Source organism: Kryptolebias marmoratus, linkage group LG14 (genome assembly GCF_001649575.2).
Source record: "Kryptolebias marmoratus isolate JLee-2015 linkage group LG14, ASM164957v2, whole genome shotgun sequence".
NCBI classification, from domain to species: domain Eukaryota; kingdom Metazoa; phylum Chordata; class Actinopteri; order Cyprinodontiformes; family Rivulidae; genus Kryptolebias; species Kryptolebias marmoratus.
This window is the reverse complement of record NC_051443.1, coordinates 6,521,267-6,538,018: the sequence shown is the minus strand read 5'-3', so window position 1 is coordinate 6,538,018 and position 16,752 is coordinate 6,521,267.

The following is a 16,752-nucleotide window of genomic DNA, read 5'->3' as shown; positions in this document are numbered from 1 at the left end:
TATATATATATATATATATATATATACATATATATATATATATATATAATGGTGGCTATGTTAAATTTTTATTCATAGGTAATTTATAAATGATCTCGCTAACTTAAGCAACTTTTTGAAATTTTGGCTTTTAGAAAATGCTATTGGTAAAAATGAAAATGCTGCAAACACCAATATATTTCCATACTCTGATTTCCTTTTTCCATTCGTATCCAGACTGGAAAATGTTCAGATCAAGTTCCATACTTTTCACTACTACATACATGCCCTGTTTTATTTCTTCCCATTTGAACTGATTCTAAAACATAGCATGTTTTTCTTTATAGCAAAACATGAGCTTCGCAAAACTTACAATCCCAACAAAAGCAAAGCTAACCTGCAAAATTTAGTGAACACATGCACATTTGTGGAGAAAGCCTATAGAGACAAAAACAATTCTGACAGGCCCAAAGGCTAAATCAAAACCTAAATTTTCATCACTCTGAGTTTATGTTTTAATGAAAATCTAATTTAAATAAATGTTATTTTTGACTGCAGCTTGATCATGAATTTAAAAATATGCAGACAGGTTGTGAAGATTAATTTAAGCCATAATGGAATTTAACAAATTTAAAATTAACCAGCAAACTTGAAAGACAAAGTGTGTGTCTTTACTCAGAAAGGTTCATTTGATTGGTTTAAATATTTTAACATCTTGAATGAGTCTCTTTCTCTCTCAGAAACAAGTCCAGATGTTTGACAAACCTCCATGATTCATATTTGCTTCCAAAGCTATGTGGGTTAGCTCTTTGTTGCCACTGACCCAAGAGTGACTGTAACACAGACTGCAACTCTATAAAACCTGACATAATGAAAGCAGTCCCTCAAAGTTCCAACTCTTTCAGTAAACCAGGGACTGACTGTCCCTTCAACTGGTTCTAGTGAAGCAGGAAGCTCATCAACTTTAAAAGATGTATTACGGTTGTGTTTTTGGTAAAGTTTACCGGATGGTTTCATCGTTTGTGCAGAAGGACACCGACTGAAGGCACAGCTGTCTCTATTCTTTGTTGGAGGACGAGTCAGGCAGGTGATTTAGTGAGCGTCTGCAGAGCTCTGGGCTTGAACAAATTGATTGCAGGGTCTGAGGCCTGTTGGTGGCACTACATATATCAGGCACATCCTCCTGACAGTGAATCACACAGGTTTAGAAATTGACTCCTCTGTAGATGGAGCTTAAAAAATGCTTGATATTTTTATAGCCTACCTTTCGGCAGTGAGCAATAATGTTTTTGCCTGTATTTGTCTGTTAGCAAAAAATCTCTGGACAAATTTTAATGAATAATGATAAAGTAATCATAGGATGCAAGTCTACAGCTTTTATAGTCAGCCTGATTTAAAGTAGCTGCCACAGATAAGCAACCTTAGCAAACACAAAATCTGTTTTAACTCAGTCAACTTTAGAGATACTGAGCTAAAATTTGGTGTGGTAATAGCAGAGAGTCATCACTAACACATACTTGAAGGGTTAATAGATTATACCCAATATGTCATGATATTATATGAAATCTAGCATAATGTTATTTGTAAGATTTGGCATAATTGCTGTAACTCCTTTTCTCAACATAAAACTCTGATCTGAAATTTGTTGTGTGATATGCAATACTTCCAGCAATGCTAGACTTTAATATGTGTCACTTGTTAGATAATGTCCCAGACCTGAAGTGGGTCATTCTGATAGAAAGAGAATGTTTATTCAGATCACATAATTTCTTTAAATCATATTTAGTGTCTAGTATATGTCTTAAAGACATAAATGCGTCACAATACAAGCTTCTCATTTCCCTTCCAGAACTGAGGGTCTTTATGTCTCTGGTTTCACAAGATATTATCTGCCAGAACATGTTTATTAGTAGCAGACAACAGCTCTCAGCTCACGTAGAAGGTGTTAGATCTCAGTGTTAACACATCCCAAGATTGTGAATGAAGGGAAGAAAAAAGAAAGAACACGTGATTCACAAACCACCAAGGAGTATTACTACTTCTGGAGATAATGGTGTCAAAAAGCCATGGAAGGAAAATTCACTCTGAGCTGCTAAAAGAAAAAAAGAAGCAAATGAAAAATAAAATCTTCAACGTATCTATCCATCCATCTATTTTCTTCACCCACTCCTCTTTTCCATGTCAAGGGGAGCTGGTGCCTATCTTGAGCAGTCACCGTCTGAAAAGCAGGGGACACCCTGGACAGGTCACAAGTCTATCAGAGACAGATAGAGACAAACAAAACAAGCAACCATTTACACTCTCACTCACACCTAAGGACAATTTAGAGTTACCAGTTAATCTAACATGCATGTTGTTGGTCTGTGGGAGGAAAGTACAGGGGGACCCACGCATGCATGGGAAGAACATGCAAACTCCACCCAGAAAGGCCGGCAGGTGAACCTGTGACCTTCTTGCTGTAAGGCAATAGCACTAACCACTGCACCACCATGTCACCCCTCTCAAAAACACGAATGAACAAATTACTTCATATCAGATTTGTCATGATCTTTGTCTGTCTGTTCCTGTTCCTGCCACACCCACCACCTCAACTCCAATCACCAAGATTATGCTCACCTGTGATCTATAGCATTTAAGCTGCTTTCAATCCTTCAGTCTCCACCAGATTATTGAAAGCTCCAAGCAGGTAGATGTCTAGCAGTTTTCATCTGTTTCTTATTGCACTCCTTGACTTGACAAGTTTTGCCAGTCCAGTGGATAAGTAATTTCAGTTCAGTTTTCCCATGTATGACCATTGCCTGCTTATTGACTCCTCTTTGAGCTTTGGATTAATCACCGAAGGATTGGCTATTATCCAAGCCCCATTTGAGGCTTCCTCTTTCCAGTGACGTCACAAGTCTCTATGGAGAGGAGATCTCTTTGGCACAGAGTGCTGGCTGTATAAGGGCCAACTAGGAGAGGAGACATTCTATCGGGTGGACCTCCAGAATCCAGACTCTGACCAAGAAAGACACCAAGTGGCTCAAAGCTTCCACTGTGATCCTGAAGAAGTAAGAGGTCAGTGGCTTCTTTTTTTGAGATTGGTTAAACTCATTAATCCTTTCACAGCCACTAACTCTCTCTCTCTCTCTCTCCCACCCCCCCTTTCCTGATTCCCACCAGTTCTATTATTGAAATAAAAATTGTAAAACACTCTCATTGTTTGGTTGAAATTTCGAATCTCCAGTCTTATTAGTTACAAGTTCAACTGTTTTTATTCAAAGTGTTAAAATATATATTTTTTTTATGTATTTCCATTTTTCCCAGATTTTGTTTTGACTTGTATCACTGTATATAAATGTGCAAATTCAATGAAACTGTCACAAGGTGGGGATATGGCGGCGAACCCAGAACGCAGACGCATGGCTTAAAGGAACGAAAATTACTTTATTAACTAAAAATGACAAACAAAAAGGCTGGTGTGGCAGCAAAACAAACACTAACAAAATTCAAACAGCAAGGAGCGAAGACATAACTAGGAGGAACAAAAATGAACAGGCAAAACGGAATGATCCAGTGAGGGGTGAATGAGAATGACCGGTTCTTAAAGACAGAGGATAATGAGGAAAATGGACACAGGTGAGTGAGAATAATTACAAGCAGGTGGAGATGGGCGTGGCAGACATAACAGGAAAAGTACTGGGGAGGTGGAGAGTGACAGGGCATGAACACAGAACTTAACAGAAAACCAGAAACAAAACAGAAGTTTACAAAAACACCAAAAACCATGACAGAAACTTGAAACTCATTATGGTTTGCAGTTGACAAAAACACAAAATTTTGTTTTTTCAGAAAATTTGAATGCTTCATAAAACCAATAAAAATGATTTTATTCTAAAAATGTTGTCCTAATCAAAAATATTTCTTTACTGTACAGTATATTCACTCAGTAGTTGTTTGGGACTCCTTTTGCACAAATGACTGCATTCATGCTGTGTGGCATGAAGACCATCAGTCTGTTGACCTGCTGGAGTGTTATGGAAGTCCAGCTTGTTTTGATAGCGACCTTTAGTATATCTGCATTGTTGAGTCTATGGCTCTTATCTAAGAGGAGACCTATAGATTCTTTGTAGGATTTAAGGCCAGGCTAGTTTGCTGACAGTCAAAAACAGTGATGCCATGGTCATTAAAGTAGGTACTGGTACTTTTGGCAGTGTGGGCAACTGACAAGTCCTACTGAATTAATTTTTCAGCATCTCCAAAGGTTGTTAGTAGCGGAAAACAAAGTGCCCTAAAATTTCTTAGACAACCGCAATCACTTTCAACTTGATAAAACCCATTGGACCAACACCAGCAAATGACATGGCTTTTGTAACTCCCCCTCCTTTTTGTAGACTTCAGGACCTTGATTTCTGCATTAAATGCCAATTTTACTTTCATATAAGAGGATTTTGACCACTGATCAACAGTCTAGTTACAAGTGGTTCAATAAAAGGACACTAGATATTTTCTTGATTCTTTAAAACATTTCACCTCTCATCCAAAAGACTTCCTCAGTTTTGATCATGGGTTGGGTGTTCCAAGCTCATAGGTGGCTGTAAAAATCACAATATTAGGGTCACATGAGTCTTTATAACCCACCCCTCCATCCTGTGAGTTATTTGGATCATTCACATTTGTTGAATGCCTTCTATGTGAGCTGTTTAGGTCATGTTTCAAGGTGTGAATGGTTGTGAAGTTGCCTGGAGAAACAAGTCAAGGCTGCAATATAGGTGTTCAAAAGTACCTGAGGCAGTCTCCTTGGTTTAATGTTGGCTTTTTATGATTAATGTAGGTGGTCTCTTTCACTTCTCTTTCAAACCATCTGTCTTCTGTCTAAAATGTGCACATTGCTGTCTTTAAAAGAGTGTCCCTTGAGATGTAAATGATTTGCTGAGTTGATCTGATAAGCTGGCTTTTCTGTGTTGTGCCATCAGTTTGTGTAGCTTCTGTTTTGTTTCTCCAGCATAGAGGTCTGAACATTACTCAACTGAATATAATATGCTGCTGAGCTTGTGTATAGGTGTTTTATCTTAGGGATGAACCAGTCTCTGTTTGACAGTGTGCTTAGGTTTTTAAATGCACTGAAATACTGTGCTTAGAACTAAACAATAGTCAAATTATTTTACCCTTAGCCCAGTTATAAGATGCTTCTAACATTGTCTCTGGTTCAGGAGTCGTTTGACACAAGAAATGCAACAGTTATAGCCCAGATCGTGGATCCATCTGTTTGTGGAGGCTTTTGAATCACGGACTCCAGCCTTAGTCTAAATCTTGTCAATCTACTAGTTTTATGTAATGGTCTAATTTAAGACCATACTGTAAATTCCTCAAATTATTTGTGTAAGACCACAGAAATTCTGGAAAGTGAATGTTGACAAACTTGTATCAGTTCAAATATGTGGAAATGATTAACAATTTTAGGCCCAGTATCAAGTGAGGGACAACTGGAGGGAAAAGTTTTCCTCATAATTTTCAAAACACATCAGGCTAAATTCTTTAAAAATAAGTGTAAATCTTTTAAAATTATTCTAATTTTTCATGTTTTTTTTTTAAATCTGTACTTTATGTAAATTATATATTATTCTCAAGTGAAATCAAAGGTATAAAAACTTTTGTGGCCTTAGATTATTTGGTGAAATAATAATGGTATTTTGCTATGCTTTAGAAGATAGAATGTTATTGTTCATCAGTCCTGCCTGCTCATTGAAGTAATATAATAGGCTTTGCTGTAGTTAAGAAACTGGCATCTTCAGCACAAACTCAAGCATGAAATTTAACATTGTTGCTATTGTTGATGCATCTGTTTATAACTATAAGTCAATTTCACTGATGTTGAGCTAAAATTTGGTGTGGTAGTGGCTGACTGCCATTCATAACATACTCGGAGCACTAACAAACATTTCTTGACATGGAGAACATAATTTTTAAGGTTTGACCGAAACAGCTGCAGCAACGCCATCATTTCTCATCATATGATCTTAGTGTAAACTCTAGTATGGAAGGTGATGGGGAAAATGTGTTCCTTTAAGGAATGGTAGGCTTTTAGTTATATGATATTGTTTCCTGAGAGTTTGAATGAAAATGAATTCACCCTGCATGATTCCAGCCTCCCATTCGTAGCCACATCAGAGTGTGACAGACATGAATGACTGGCCTATATGAACTAAAGGAAAGAGGAGACTCAAAAATAATGGTGGAAATGACAAGGTGAGAGAGGAGGGATGGTGTAAAAGAACGAGGTAAAAGAATCTGCTTCCCACAAAACCAGAGCATAAATGGAAAGTAGAGGTGTGAGTAAGACCAAGTAGGAACCTGTGTAATCCCCTCACCTGTTTGTTGCCAAGTTGAAGCCTCTCCTGGAAGAACAGCCTGAGAAGGATTACGCCATAAAAATGATACACAGTCAGGACTTTGGTCATGGCCAGGGTAATAGACATTATACATCCCTCTGCTTTCAATACACCTCAGACTGCACACAGGCGGTGTTCTCTTCTCATCTACTTCTCCTTTATTGCCTCCATTTCTCACACAGAGAATTCATTATAAATTGACTGTGTGACAAGTGTGCAGAGCTTAAAGCACTTAATGGATGCAGGAGATAACAGACATGGCTCTTTGTGTGTTGGTACGAGAGGCATCTGTGAGTGTCTGCGCTTGTGACCAAGCACTGTTGGAATTTTTCATTAGCATGTATCACTGCCTTGTTTAAAGTTTACTCTCTGCAGTCTAAAAGTGCTCAAATTCACCTGCCTTCAGCTGTACAATAAAACAGACAAGACTTTTCCACCCACACTGAGCAGATTTTAAGGGAATCTGCTCAATAGTTTACAAGATATTGGGGTTATAGCCCAATTCTGACAAAATTGCGCTGTTGTGTGAAATGTAAATAAAAACAATAATTTGCCAAATCTCTTAAATCTATGTTTTTATTAACAATGAAACATAGTAAACATATTAAAGGTTTAAACTATCCAAATTATCCAGCCATCCATTTTCTTTACTCACAGAGAGCTGGTGTCTATCTACCAGCAGTCACTGTGCGAGAGGCGGAGGAAAATTCTGGACAGCTTGCAAGTCCATCACGAAGCTACATAAAGACAAATGAGACAAACAACCATTCACACTCTGACCTAGTATCTATTTAGAGTTACCAGCTAATCTAACACAAACATTTTTGGAGTGTGGCAGAAAACTGAAGAGAACCCACATATGCATGGGGAGAACATGCAATCTCCACACAAAAAGGCCCCAGGATGGGAGGAGAAACCTGCAATCTTCTTGCTTGAGGCAACAGAGCTAACCACTGCCTACCGTGCCCAGACAGGCACTTGCACCCCTGTGACCTAGAAAGGAAAAAGCAGGTAAGGAAAATTGACGGAGGGATAGATGGAGATTTGCAAATTATTCTGTTTTTATTTACAATTTACACAACATCCAAAGTTTGTTGGAATCAGGGTTGTGAGAACACAGCTTATCATAAGGCTGCCAGGCAACTCTTTGTGTTTACCTGTCAAAGCAAAGTGAGGTGCTCTCATCATCATCTCTGCCTCTGTGGAAAAACTGATCTTTGGTTGCAGATGGCAGACTGTGTTTGCTTTATAACTGCAGGTTTGAAAGGAATGATTGTTGTGCAGGGAAACCTTTGCCCTCCTTTCCATGCTCTGATCAGCTTTAAAAAGGCAGCGCCATAAAAAAACATGATTTAAACAGGAAACAAAGCAATGAGCGAGCAGTTCTGACTGTGTTTGGGTGGTAAACAGTGGTTGTGTCTAAGGCTTCTTTTATAACTTGTGAGCAATTGTGCAAAGTCATGCTGGCAGATGGCAATCACACACCTGATGTTAAATGTAAAAAGCAGAAGATGAATGTATTTTCACTTGACCATAAAGCCAGAGATTAAGCCAGTTAATGCTTTCAGATGAAAAACAGAAGTATGTAAATTTCCAAGATGAAGAGATGAAGGATGATTTACTATACTGCGATAAGAGTTCCTCTGTAAAATGTTTCTTTGTGTGGGTGTGAGCCAATAGGATGCATCTGATTGTTGTCATCCAGTACAGGAAATACCAGAATAAACGTTTCTTAAGAGTAGAAGGTTTATTAGAACCAGGAATGTTTAGCTGTTTTTCTGGTTAAATCTAACAAATTAATTTAAGGCCCTGAATTCCTTGAAGGAATGCATATAACCCACTTCTTTTCATGCCAGAGTTTTACACTAAGATCATCTTACAGTAGGTTGAAAAATGATGATCTTATAGCCATTTTGGTCAAACCTTTAAAAATAACCTTATGAACTCAATAGTTGTAAAACTACCTGAATTATAGTTATTTTATTGTCTTATATCAGTTACCCATGGTGGCCATCTTGAATTGAGTCAATTCTATGAGTTAATCAGTTATAGAGGAATATCTAGTGATTATATTCTGAAAGTTGTATTAAAATCCACTCGATGAACCATAATATATTTTGCTCACAGTGTTAACTCCAACAGTGAATGTTAAAATTTGGAGGAAATATCTCTCAAGAGTAGCACATGGTTTATGTGTTGTGAATGACTCTCAGCTGGAACTATACCAATCTGAGCACATTATCTCTAAAATTGAATACATCATAAAAAATTCTGTATTTTCTACAATCAGTTGGCTGTGGCGAATATTTTGAACTGGGTTAATCAGTTGTAGGGGTATAGCCTCAGGTAATTTCCTGAAAGTTTCTTTAAAATTATAAAATATATTTTGCTAACCCACAGACAATGAACAATTATAAGCAAAATTTTAAACTAAGAACTTGTGCAATGTAAACAGAATCAGTGTTGTGAATCCGTCCCAGCTACTGCCCCACCAAATTTTAGCCTAATATCTGTAAAACTGACCGAGTTATAGCCATGTGGCCGCCATCTTGAATTATGTTGACTCCACAAGTAATCAGTTATTGATGTTGATTACTTTCTGAGAGGTTCATTAAAATTTGTCCCATGGATTATGAAATATTCTACTAACAGACAAACACACAGAAACAGGCAAAAACTTTGCACACCTTTCACCATTAGGCGGAGGCAATAATGAAAAGGTAAAACTCTCTGCTTCTGTGTTGAAGCTGTGTCAACGACACTTATATAATTTTTCCAGCAGAGTGTGTCAGCTGGAACCGAGCCTAAGTGTGAGAACAGTGTCTGGAAGGTGAGATCATTCCTTAAAGACAGGGTGGAGCAGAGATAGGGACTGCAGATAGTTTTAACTCAGACTGACATGGTTCTAAAGTTTTGGACAAACTCTGCTATTTCAAACACATACAGCATGAACCAATGTGAGCACTTAAACATACATGAAACAAGTTAAACGATACCACTTGAATTGAGTGGGACCTCTGTCAGAGATGCTTATCCCTGAAAACTGCGCACACAAGGTAAACACACTCTCCTCTTGGTGTAGCACCCTTCCTTGTTAGAGAAACTGAAAAGAGGGGGATAGCGCTTATGTTTTCATGGGCAGGCTGCCCAGGCTGACCTCTGCTGGCACGCAGCCAGGATGGAGACGTTTGACATAATCCAACTTGATCGAGCGGTGAGGTGATCCAGTCATTCTGAACTCCAACAAAGAGTCGTTTTACACAGACAACGAAACCAAATCCTAAATAATAATGTCCCAATGGATTGGTGGAGTTTCTGACTCGTTTTGGACAGAACTAAAGTAGCAGAGAATGTTCACAACTCATTGGCTTGTCCTCAGAAGTAACCACCCGAGAAAGCAGAACAAAATATGGGGAATGTAAACTGAACCTCTCTTTCTCTTTCATAAAAATTCTGTGCTTCAGGTTCATATTAGTAACGAATAGAAATAATACAATTAGAAAGTAAAGAAACAAAGCGGCAGGAACTTTGGCTATTTTGTTATATTTGTTACATCATTATGTGTTACATCAGGAATTAATGTCAAGATCAAACATTGATAAAAACATCACGTATCAATAAAAAACAGGTATTGATAAAAATATTAGCTCTTGATATCATCATTAAGTTTAAATATCAATTTCTGGGCCCTAGCCTACAAAACAGGTTCAATGTACCCAGAGTTTCTTTAAGATAAACTAATTCCAACATTGAGGAATTGTGTGTAGGAGTAATACAAAGGTGGTTATCAACTTGGTAAGTCGCCCCAGGATTTGTGACTGTACTTCTCTGCACGTTCATGGAAAACAGGTGGAGCTGGGATCACAGGACCAATCACAGACATAAAGCTGGAAGGAAAACCAGCTGGGGAGGAGGTTCATAAGGGGCCCCATGGAGGAGGAGGCTGGAAGCTAAGATCAAGGCAACTTTGAGAAAAATCACCCATCTGTCAGAACAACAGGAAGATGCAATGAAGAAAGACCTATAACCAAAATACGACTTTTCCATACTGGAGGTTCTTGAGTCTACTAAACAATGTCTCACAGCTCTGGCTACACTCAGGAAACAGAAGGTAATGGTGATGCTCTGGCCCCACTCCTGTTCTGCATGGGCCTGAACCCCCTCTGCCAGATGATTGCAAAGAGTGGCTATGGGTACCAGTTGCAAAGTGGAGCAGTCATCAGTCACTTCCTCTACATAGATGACATCAAGCTGTAAACCAAAAGTGAGCGAGACATCGAATCACTGATCCACCTCACCAGGAGATACAGCAAGGACATTGGAATATCATTTGGACTGGATAACTCTGGTAGAATGGTATCAAAGATGGGCAAGGCAATCCAAAATGAAGGGAGTAAACTACCTGAAGGCAACATTGCAGATGCTCAGGACAGCTACAAATACCTTAAAATCCCACAGGCAAATGACAGCCATGATGAAGTCTTAAGGAACTCAGCCACAACCAAGTACCTACAAAAAGTAAGACAGGTTATGAAGAGCCATCTGAATAGTAAGAACAAAGTCATATATTTCATTAGATACCCCACTGATATAATAGCCTGGACAAAGGAGGAGACATAAGCCACTGATATCAAGACAAGGAAGTCTCACAATGAATGGAGGGTTTCATCCCAAGTCCAGCAAACCTGAGACTGTACACTAAGAGAAAGAAGAGAGGCAGAGGACTACAGCTGATACAAGAACAATCTCAGAGATTTCTATTCAGAAGAGTACAGTTGTAGGAACAGCTAAGATACTGCACAGAACCCTCAAGCGCTCAGGACTCTGGTAGACGACCTGATCTTTAAGTAAATAGAGCAACCACCCAAGTGGAAAAATGTTGCAAGCTGGGTGTTTATATATATATATATATATATATATATATATATATATATATATGTATGTATATATATGTATAAGGAGTCTGTTGAAACAGGATTAGAAGCAGTCGTATGAAGCTTTAGTCTGAGTTGCTATCACCTATTCTTTACTGAGAGTGACATTTTGCTTCACATATCTGCAAAGACACAGATGATTCTTGTCATGTCCTTCTCCGTGTGCGCTCATTTCTATTCAAGCAACACTTGAAATCCTGTCAGTGGTGTTCGCCTTTGTCTCCGACTGATTGTGCAGACAGTGGCCACACAAACAGTTCCTCTAAAGGAATTTTATATGGTTCTGTATATCAGCTTATCTTTTAATTCCTCAGCCACTTCTTGACATGAGCTTCAGTTTTTGTGGAAGCAAAACAAATTAGAGCAGTGTAATGAAAGCTGTGAAAAAAAGAAAATCAACAAACGGCGTCGTGTGGGTAATATATCATCAAATATATTAATCCATCCCCCAAACACACTCGCACACACACATCAGCAGCACATGTACATGCAAACACTCAAGTCCACACTCAAGTACAACTATGATGTGATTTATGAGGCCAATGCCGGACGCCGCTCTGCTGGGTAATGCATTTAGCTCTTATCTGCCTCTCCTGAAGAAGGCAGCTCTATAAACCATTTGCCACTAGAGATTCATACACCCACAGAGATGCAGAGAGAGGAGAAACAGAACAAAAATACTTGCTTATGGATGGGAAGTTGGTTTGGTTGTGAGCAGTGGGTGGGCTCAGTGTTTGAAAAGAGTGTGAAATGAAGGGTGAAGTCAGAGAACACAGGCTTTGTTGTTAGAAATAAATACATACGTGTTTTATAGACGGGGTTAGGACTTGGAGTGTAATAGAAATTTTTGACATGAATGCTGTCTTTCCTGCGCTGGATCTTTGAGGCTGTTTTGTGTCTTCAAAGAGAAATATGAAACCCACCCTGTATGATTCAATCTAATAAGCTCCAACATAATCCCCTCACTTTGGGTTAGAGAGGGAAGCGTTGGCTGAATACTGATAAAGCACAAAGGTAGCACAGTAATGTTCAGTGTAACATATTACTAGCTAAGCTGTACCACTGACCTGATGTTTTAGAGTAGGTGTTAGGATTACAAGCAGGAAAAACAGAGAGAAAACAAAAAGTTATAGGTTTTTATTTTTCTGGTCTGCAGCAGCGTCTGTTGGCTAAGGTCAGAATCACTTTCAAATGTATACTTCAAAGAATATATACATCAACTTGTTTCCATCATTTGGTTTGACTAGCATAAAACAACCTGCACACTCTAACAAGAAGGTGATGTTATAGGCCAGTGGTTAAAACCATTTACCAATTGGCCTATAGCAGTGGTGTCCAATCCTTGTCCTGGAGGGCCACCATCCTGCATGTTTTCATTGTTTCCCTGCTCTTCGGCAGGTCTTCAAGTTCTGCAGAGCCTGTTAATCACTCACTCATTCAAATTAGGTGTGTCACAGCAGAGAAACACCTAAACCAGTAAGTAAAATGATCTTATTTTGGAAAATGACAGAGTTACATTCTTTACTGTTTAAAACCTTAAAACAGTTTCATGTGCAGTCTACTATGGCTCAGAGTCTGTGTTGTTAATGACTCTCAGCAACTACCACACTAAATTTTAGATCAATATCTGATGTTATATCAATATTTTGTTTTCTAAGGTCTATTGGCTGTGGCAGCAATCCTAAATTGGGTTGATTCAAAACGTTAATTGGTTGTAGATGTACATTGAATAATTATTGAATGTTTCAAAAAACTCAGTGCACTGATTCATGAAGTATTTTGCTAACATGACAGACAAACTAACACACACACACAGGTAGTTTGGAAATATTACTTGTGGTGGTTTCATGCTAATAGTAATTACCACTGCTCGTTTTTCTTATCCCTCTCATTAGACCTGTATCAAATCTTGTATTCCTTTGTGTTCTTGGCAGATCTGCCAATTAAATATGACATTTTCACAATGTCATGGTGCTGCTCCATACATATTGTTTTGTTGGGGTGTATGTGGTGTTGTAAGACTAACGCCAACACCTACATGGTGTTTTTCTTTTACTGTGTCCAGTCACATGCTGTTTACCAATAAAAGACCAACATTTTCTGCTTTTCATTCATTCCACAAACATGGAGCTGGAAGAAACTGAAGTCCGGAAGATGGTGGGTGAGACCATGGCTGCTGACAGAAGACTGACATTCAGACATTACCACAAGCTCATGGAAGAACTGAGTCAAGAAGATGATGCTGAATGCCGCTGCAGCAACATCACACAAAAGAACAAAAAGCCACAAAAACAGCAAGATGGTAACTCTACAACAACATAGAATATGTCATGATAACACTGTAGTATGTTGTAACTTTCCCACCCTTTAATCTAAAACACACACACCATACATAATGGGAGCACATCACGTCTTCATGATGTGAACATACCCTTTATGTCTTCATGTTTTAAATTTGCAGAAAGAATATCTGCTAAGAATAAAAGAATTTTAAAATACACCAACATATGAAAAAAAAAAAATTGCGTGACAGAAGCATTACCGAAAGACTCAATTCTACTTGACCGGTCTTTTCCACAAATTGAGCTTCTCCTTGTTGGAAATTCAGCAACAATCAGATGGCATTCTTTTTTATAGTACAAATCTATTAAGTTATTTAGAAACAAATACTAGAACTGTTTATTTTCTAAATCTTGAACTTGACTTCAGAACCCCAAGTATAAGCTTTTCAAACGCAGCAGTTGTTGTTTGTTTTAGAACAATATCTCCTCTCTAAAGACATTTTAACAGACAAACAGTGATGATTCTAAACACTAATGTCAAAGTTTGAAACAAAGATGTTGCACAATGTGTAGAGCTCAAAGTATGTGTTGTGAATGACTCTCAGCTACAACCACACCAAAATTTAGCTCAATATCTGTAAAATTTACTGTGTTATACCCATTTCTGTGTTTGCTAAGGTTGCTTAATCTTGACGGCCATCTTAAATGAAACTGACTCCAAAAGTTAATTATATGTAGACATACATCTAATGTTTGTCTTCTGAAAATTTCATTCAAATCTGTTCTCTGGTTCATAAGCTATTTTGCTAATGGTACAGACAAACAAACACATGCACAGACACAGGCAAAACCAGTATTGTTTTGCATTTGGCAGCAGGCCATAATAAACTGATATAGAATGACAATAAAAGGTTTATAATTTTATTTGCTTTCCTTCCCCAAACTTAGTCAGATCATATTTTTCTTTTTTCTCTGACTCAAGTGGACGTCTAAATCAAAGGATATGAGCTAAACCGAGGCTTAGCACATTCGTCTCTGCCAAGTTTAGTGCTTCCTTCAATTCCCATCTGTCTCTCCCGCTCATACCAGCTTCTCTTTTTTTAGTCAGCAAACGTATCAACACATTTCCTGGTGAGTTTAGGCCCATTCCTTGTACAGATAAATCCTGCAGTATAATTAGATTCCTCTGACATCCTCCTATCTGTCCCTCAGGTTCTGTTTGCAGTTCTGACTAGGCTATGTTGGCTGGAGATGTTTGTACTTATCTCCTTTATCTGTTAAACACAAATCAAGCAGATGGCCTCATGCAAACATATCAAACATATATTCTAACAGTTTAGTGTCACACTAGAGCCAGTATGTAAGTGGTATAATAATAAATAGTTATAAAAGGTGAATAGACTTCTTCATTTTTTTTCTTTCTTTTTTTGGCTGATCAAGTGAAAGGACATCGCATCAAAAGAAAAGAAAATGTTACAACCACATAAATGACAAAATAACACTGTTCTGTGGAAGCAGGGGTTCTTGTAAAAGCACTCTCCTCATTGTAGTGTTGAAGGTCACTTTGACACATTTGCGAAACAGGTTCCAGAAAAACAGCTCAATCATGAGCCGTGTACGCAAAAAGATCAATTCTATTTATGTGAATACTACTTGTGTTTGTCATTTTACGGTCATTTCCTGCAAAGAACAGAAACAGTTATAACGGATAACTACTTACATAAAATACATTTTAAATGATCGTCTTCTGTTGAAGGCGAAAGGACAAAATTGTTTTGCTTTGTCTGTGCTTCTGTCTGTTAACAAAATATCCAACAAGTCACTGGATGGATTTAAATGAAACTCTCAGAAAATAGTAATTGGAGGCACATCTAAAACTGATTAACTTTTGGAGTTAATCCAATTAAATATGGCTGCCAGAGCTTATCAACATTAGTCTTTCCTTCCTTCAGCTGCTCCCTCCTTCAGCGATAGCCACAGTAAGCAAGCTCACACCGAAGGTTTGGAAAATGTTTAACACTAGATGCCCTTCCTGACGTAACTTGGGCTTGAACTCGCAGCTTTCCTGAAGTCTGGTTTATCAACATTAGCAAATGCAAAAATGGCTACAACTCAGTCAGTTTTCCAGATATTATGCTAGGTGTGGTAGTAGCTGAGAGTCATCCCCAACACATACTCTGACCACTAACACGTTTTATAAGATCTTGCAATATCACATGAAATGTTTTTCTTTGTCAGATTTGTTTGAATTTATCCCATACAAGTTTAATGTGTTAATGTGTTAATGAAACAAAAGAATGACTTCTGCTCATGTTAGACTAAACTTTATTGTCATTCAGCTTGTTCACTGTTTTGTGTAAAATAGAACAAAATTACATTTCAGTAGCTCCAAAAACTGTAAAAAAAATACTGGAAAAAAAGACCCTGCATGTTACTAGAAAAACCGGCATCAAGACTTGTATGATTTAAACCAGAAAAAATATGTTTTAGTTAATTAACAAGTTACAGTTTTAAGTGTCAAATTTTTATACACGTATGAATGATTTAACAAACCTAAACTCAATATATTTTGTGTTTTTTTCATGTGAATCGAAAAAGCTTTCTCAGTCTTTTAGGTCCATTTTTCATCGCTGAAGCTGATGAGTCAGACAAGATTCTGGATGACTGTCCTTCCTGCAGGCTGAGATCTCTGCAGCTTTTTTGTCTCTGTACGTCATGCAGGAGGCTCAAATGGTTTGCAGGGATTTAAGCGTGTCTTTCACCCTTTGTGTCGACTCACGCTCACAAGACAGAGATATGCTTGGAATTCTGGTTTCTTTTGTGTTTTTGTTTAGAGGCCTTTCTTACCACCTGACTCACAGCACGATGCGGTACAGATGAAGTGAACATTTTCCCATCACTTCTGTTAAAAACTGAAAGGCCTAGCATTTTTCGAAGGAATGCATATTGTCCACGGCCTTTTATGAGTTTAAATCTGAGTTCATTTTAGAATAAGAAAGGACAGAGTTGTAGTCAGTTTGGTCAAACCCTGAAAATAACGTTAAGAGCAATCTCATTGTCATGCTCAGACTGTGTTGTGAATGACTCTCTGCTACTAGACATTACCGTTTTAGCTCAATATCTGTTTATTTGAGCAAGTTGTGTTGTGCAAGTTTGTGTAGGCTAATGTTGATTAACTGTGGTGGT